The 6306-nt window shown below is 39.9% G+C and overlaps 1 pseudogene; it reads right to left on the bottom strand.

The window, feature by feature from the left end:
* Positions 1 to 505: 505 nt before the first annotated feature.
* Positions 506 to 1560, bottom strand: LOC121437088 (annotated as a pseudogene).
* Between the last annotated feature and the right edge of the window lie 4746 nt (positions 1561 to 6306).

Below are 6306 nucleotides of genomic sequence, written 5' to 3'. Positions count from 1 at the left end.
AGCTAATGGGAGCTCACCAACACCAGCTGGACTGGGAAGAAACAAACATAGGACCAAACGAATCCCTCTGAATGTGGTTGACAGTTGCATGGTTGAGGCAGACTAAAGAGCCACAGGCAGTGGCACCAGGAGTTATCCCTACTGCATATACTGGCTTTTTGAGAACCTATTCTCTTTAGATAGATTCCTTCCTTAACTCAGCCTAGATATAGTAGGGAGGGCCTCAGACCTTCTACAAAGCAATGCACCTTACCCTCTATGAGGATTGGATAGGGGTAGGTAGGAGGGTATGTAGATTGAATGGGAGGAGGGGAGGGAGTGGAAACTTGGATTGGTATGTATAAGAAAAAAATAGTTTGTTTTCTTTATTAAAAATAAGAAGAAACAAAGCAAAACAAATAACAACAAAACCCACTTTGATCTTCCATCTTTCCTGCCTCTCCAATACTTCTTCATTCTTTTTTTTAGAGGGGTGCAATGAACTTTATTGATGGTATTCAAGAGAGTAGGGATCCCTAAGCCCCTCCTGCTATTCTGGGGGTCTGGGATGGAAACTGTGAGGGAGATGCTCAGTGTTAAGGGTTAGTTAGGCCAGGGACTGCTCAGCAGCCGAGGACCTCTCTCTTGCTGTGCCCTTGCTGGGATGGGTAGTCCAGGGCTGGCTTCTTACTCCTTGGAAGCCATGTAGGCCATGAGGTCCATCACTCTGTTGCTGTAGCCGAATTCATTGTCATACCAGGAAATGAGTTTTACAAAGTTGTCATTGAGAACAATGCCAGCCCTAGCATCGAAGGTGGAAAAGTGGGAGTCTCTGTTAAAAGTCACAAGAAACAACCTGGTCCTCAGTGTAGCCCAGGATGGCCTTTAGTGGGCCCTCGGATGCCTGCTTTACCACCTTCTTGATGTCGTCATACTTGGCAGCTTTCTCCAGGCGCATGTCAGATCCATGACAGACACACCGGGAGTAGGAACATGGAAGGCCATGCCCGTGAGCTTCCCGTTCAGCTCTGGAATGACTTTGCCCACAGCCTTGGGAGCGCCAGTGGATTCAGGGATGATGCTCTGGGCAGCGCCACGGCTGTCTTGCCACAGCTTCCCAGAGGGGCCATCCACAGTCATGAGTCCTTCCACGAAGCCAAAGTTGTCATGGATGAACTTGGCCAAGGGGGCTAAGCAGTTGGTGGTTCAGGAAGCATTGCTGACAATCTTGAGGGAATTGTCATACTTGTCATGTTTCACACCCATCATAAACATGGGGGCATCCGCAGAAGGGGCTGAGATGATGACCCGTTTGGCCCCAGCCTTCTCCATGGTGGTGAAGACACCAGTCAACTGCACAACATACTCGGTGCCGGCATCACCCAATTTGATGTTGGCGGGATCTCGCTCCTGGAAGATAGTGATGGCCTTCCTGTTGATGACAAGCTTCCCATTCTCAGCCTTAACTGTGCCTTTGAAGTTGCTGTGGGTGGAGTCATACTGGAACATATAGACCATGTAGTTGAGGTCAATGAAAGAGTCATTGATGGCAACAACGTCCACTATCCTATCATAATTCATGTAACCTATTTGGGAAACAGTCAGTGTTTGTTTGTCATTATATTAAGGTGCCTTATGATACAGCTTCCTGCTTTTAAAATTGCTTTGGCTAGATTCTTATTTGTTGATTTACTGAATCTAAGGCTGTCAATGTTTTTGAAGCTTGCATGACTGACTCCAAATTCAGATTGCGTCCTTCCACCATACTACCTTTTCCAGACAGTCCACTGCAAGATCTTCTATCTCTTCTCTGAAGCAATTACTGATTTGACCTCGCAGGAATTTTATTTACTTTGCCTCTACTGATTCATTTGTTTTTGTTTTGGTGTTAATGGCCATGCTGCAATCTCTGCAAGAATAGGACCATGATTTGTAGTTTATTTGAATTCACAGAAACATCTTGCAATTACATCAAAACAGAAATAGTTCAATTTCTCAGAAAAATAAGTGTTTCAAAGGACAAGTGGTACTCTTCTAAATGCAGGAGTTATGGTTTTGTTGACATTATAGCTCATTTGAGTCTATTCTCTTAACCTTCTAAGTTTGATAACCCCATTTCTTCAATTACTGGATTTGCATATTCTAACGACCCTGTAAAAGCTTAGAGTTTTATGTTATAACCACTTCTTCCCTAGCCTATGACCTTTTGTACTTGAATAAGTAGAATGGATCTAGCTAATCCTTCTGGCAGCTAAAACATACACCATTCCTAACATCTTTTAAGTTATTTTCATTAACCCTAAAAAAGGGTCAAAATAGTATACAATAGAATAAGCCCTTGTTGACTACAGCCCTCAACTTAACTAAAGAGTCAACTGTAAGATTATTTTTCATTAGACTGAAGACTTCGAAAGTAATGTGGGAATTTCTATCTCAAATATGCGATACTGTTGCAAACAATAAGATTCTGACTAGTAGTTGGGCGTGGTGATGCACACCTTTACTCCCAACCCTTGGGTGGCAGAGGCACCCACCTCGTCTACAGAGTGAGTTCAAATACAGTCAGGGATACATAGAGAAGCACTGTCATGAAGAATAAAAAAAGTTATGACTAGTGATCTTGAGTCCAGATGATCTGCAAATATGTGGGCATCTTACATGTTTAGTATCTGAACCTGCACTTGCATTAGCCTCTGTGGCAATGGTGGCTTTGGAAATGTGGTTAAAGAGAAAAATTTGAAAGGAAATTATTTGAGATGAATGTAGCTCTAAGGCAAATGTAAAGGTTTTATTTGTTGGTTGATAAGTTTTTAAATTCTTTTCTTTCTTGTTTAAGAATTTCCTACATTATACAATGTATTTAGCTCAAATCTACTCCTCACTTCCTCTCCTCCAACTTCTGTTATACCTGTATTACCATGTTGCTCTTCCAATTCCAATTTTAATGTGATATTTTTTAAGCCACTGAGTCCACTTAGTTCTGCCAATAGGTTTATAGGTGTGGGGCATCCACTAGAGCATAGGTAACCTATATGTTTGATATATTTTTGAAATAGGCTCTCATATAGGCAAGGCTGGCCTTGAACTTACATTGTAGGGAGGGATGACTTTGAATTTCTGATCTTCCTGCCTCCAGCTTCCAAGGGCTGAGATTACAGTCTTGCACTACCATGCTTCACATGTAATGAGCTCAAGGAACAAACCCAGGACCTTAGGTCTAGCTTCTGCAAGTGTTTTTAAAAGATAAAGAAGCAAAACTAGGCATGGTGGTGCACAACTTTGATTCAAGCAATTGGGAAAGAGAGGCAAGCAGATTTCTGAGAGTTTGAGGCCGTCCGGAACTATGTAGTGAGACTCTGTCTTTAAAGAAATAGAAGTTGAAAGAAGCAATGGAGGGAGGGAATGTGAGCAAAGAAATATAGACAGTGTGTACAAGCTGGAAAAAGTGAAGGAAAAATAGATTCTCCTTCAGCTCTTTTGGAAAAAAGATGTAACTGTGCCTTCTGATTTTAGATCCATGAAACTTATTTTATGTGTCTGATTTACAGAACATTCTAAGATTGTTGTAATTTGTGGCAGCAGCAATAGAAAACTATTTATACCCACAAGAGGATGAGATGAATGATACTAACTTGTAGCAAGCTTGTCAAATGTGAATTATGTAATTTCACATCTTTAATAACAGTACTTTCATATCTATTGAAAGGAATGAAGCAGTCATTTAAAAATATTTTAGCTATTTCTCAAACATAGAAAATAAATTTTAATATCCAAGTTATTAAAGGTGAGATTGTATCTCCTAGTAATGTCAGAAGCCACACATATAAAGTCACACAAACAAGACTTTCTGAACATGAGATGAACAAGGATGATGCTAATGGATATTGCAAAGTAGATGGGGAAAAGCCCATGAGGCTTCAACTGTGCACAAAGAAGTATAGGAAAGCTGACAGTGGGAGAAGGTGGTCCTCCTCAGGGAAGAGAAGAGCACAACAACAGATTGTCTAGTGCCAAACAGTCAACCCTGAAGACACATATACAAGAAACATACAGACTGAACAGTATATTTAGGAATATACACATATGCACATATATATGCATATAATAACAATTAATGAAAAAAGAGACCATGAATTTTGAAGGAGAGTAGAGAAAGTTGAGTTGGGGTTTTAGAGGGAGGAAGGAGGAAGAAATGCTGAGAAATGTTATAATCTCCAAAGAAACTCCAAACTTTTAGGCACAAAAACATAAAGACACACACACACACACACACACACACACACACACACACAAAAGGCTATAAAAAAGCTTGTGGAGATGATTACTTGGTGCAGCTATTTGTATTCTTTATTTTACTATGAGGGAAGTTGAAGTCTATGGTAGGTGTGATGGTTTGAATGATAGTGGCCTCCAAAGGGAGTTGCACTATTAGGAAGTATGGCCTGGTTGGAGGAAGTATATCACTGTGGGAGTGGGCTTTTAGGTCTCTTTTGCTCAAGCGTCCCTCAGTGTGACTTTCAATTGATTTACTGTTGCCTGCAATATGTAGCATTCTCAGCTCCAGCACTATGTCTGCCTGTATACCCACAGTATATCCCCATCATGAAGATAAGGCACTGAAACTCTGAAACTATAGGCAAGTCCCCTAAATTAAATTTTTTCGTTATAAGAGTAGCCATGGCATGGTTATTCTTCAAAGTAATAAAAACCCTAAGGTAGGGGGTAATTGGCTTGCCCCGGGTAAATCAGTGAGACTTTAAACCTTGGCTGTTAGCATGAGCTTGTATCGTCTTGTATGACTAGTGTAATTATGTGAATGACTAGGAAACTTCTAGTAAGAATCAAGGACTGGAAACTTTATTGGAGATCCCTGGCATCTATCTCAGTAAGAAAATCTTGCAGAGTCCCCCATAGGCTCATGTATTTGAAACCCTGGGCTTCAGTTGGTGGTGCAGGGAGGTTTAGGTGATGCATCCTTGCTGGAAAAAACATGTAACTGGGACCACCTTTGAGAAATAAAAGTGTAGGAATATTTCCAGTTTGCTCTGTCTGTTTTTTGTTTGTTGTTAAAGATGTGAGCTCTCAACTCCCTGTACCTGCTGCCGTGTCTACCACTTATTACCACGTTCCTCTAAATAAATCTTAACCCTCTGGAACCTTATGCTTAACTCTTTGTCTAAAGTTTTCTTGGTCATATTTTATCACAGGAACAGACAATTAACTAATTGAATCTCAAAAACTACAATCCTGATCATATTTTTATAGACTATATGAAGCAGTTGAGAAATGTGCATGAGAAGTGAGATAGGATTCAAAATCTATCTTGTAATACTAATAAATATGACTGCCTACAACTAACTTATAATCAGAAATGGGTGTTCTTGCATCAGCTCCAAGAATTGAACCAACTATTTAACCAGCAGCAGAATGAGAAAGCAGATATTTCTACACATTTCACCAATCAAATATGGCATTCCATTATTTAGGAAGAGGAGGAAGACAACAACTAACATAACCAGAAAACAATATTGTTAGTGCTCGTCCAACTTGCTTTAGAAAACTGTTATAAATCTCTGAGTGATTTCTTCTGTTTCAACATCTGGGATATATCAAACTTGGCAGGCTTTTGGCCCCAAATTTGTTCTCAGCACAAACATGTTCTAATTATATGTTCAAGGGCATAAACTTTACTTATTTATCAGTATAATATCACATTTTCTGTTTCTGTACTTCCTTGGAGAAATATAGATAAAAATGTTGCAGGTGTTACCTGCTTTCCTGAACACTGAAGCAATAATTCTTTTCATAACTAAGCAGTTTTAAACATCACTACATTTTGGGACCAATAATAACACTTATTATTATGTTTATTAAGATAAGGATAACCAAACTTATGCCTCAGGTCACAAACTGATTGGCATGAGAGTCAGGATTTTTCAAATTATCTCATGTTCCATATATCCATGTCTAAAGCTATAATTCTCCCTTGGTTTCACGTCTATAAAAGTGAAAGAGAAAGAGAGCCATTATTAATAAACAAATGCTCCTATTGTAGAAAACATAAAGCATTGTTCTCATACATATGTCTCTAGACATTTGGTTGGTCAAACCTTTCTTTTTCTTCATGAATCACAAACTTAATTACTTTTTCCTTTTTTAATACTTAAAAAATACCAATCCAAATTCCCACTCTACCCCCTCCCCCCAGTCCCCTCTCTCTCCCTCCACAGACCCTCTCCCCCACCCCTCCAACCCTAAGGGAGTGCCATGAACCCTGCCCTGTGGAAAGTCCAAGGCCCTCCCTACTACATCTAGGTTGAGCAAGGT

Source organism: Microtus oregoni, unplaced genomic scaffold (assembly GCF_018167655.1).
Source record: "Microtus oregoni isolate MIOR12 unplaced genomic scaffold, Mior012 000050F_ref0000143, whole genome shotgun sequence".
Classification (NCBI taxonomy): Eukaryota; Metazoa; Chordata; class Mammalia; order Rodentia; family Cricetidae; genus Microtus; species Microtus oregoni.
The sequence above is the reverse complement of the archived record's forward strand: the minus strand, read 5'-3'. Positions and strand labels throughout refer to the sequence as shown.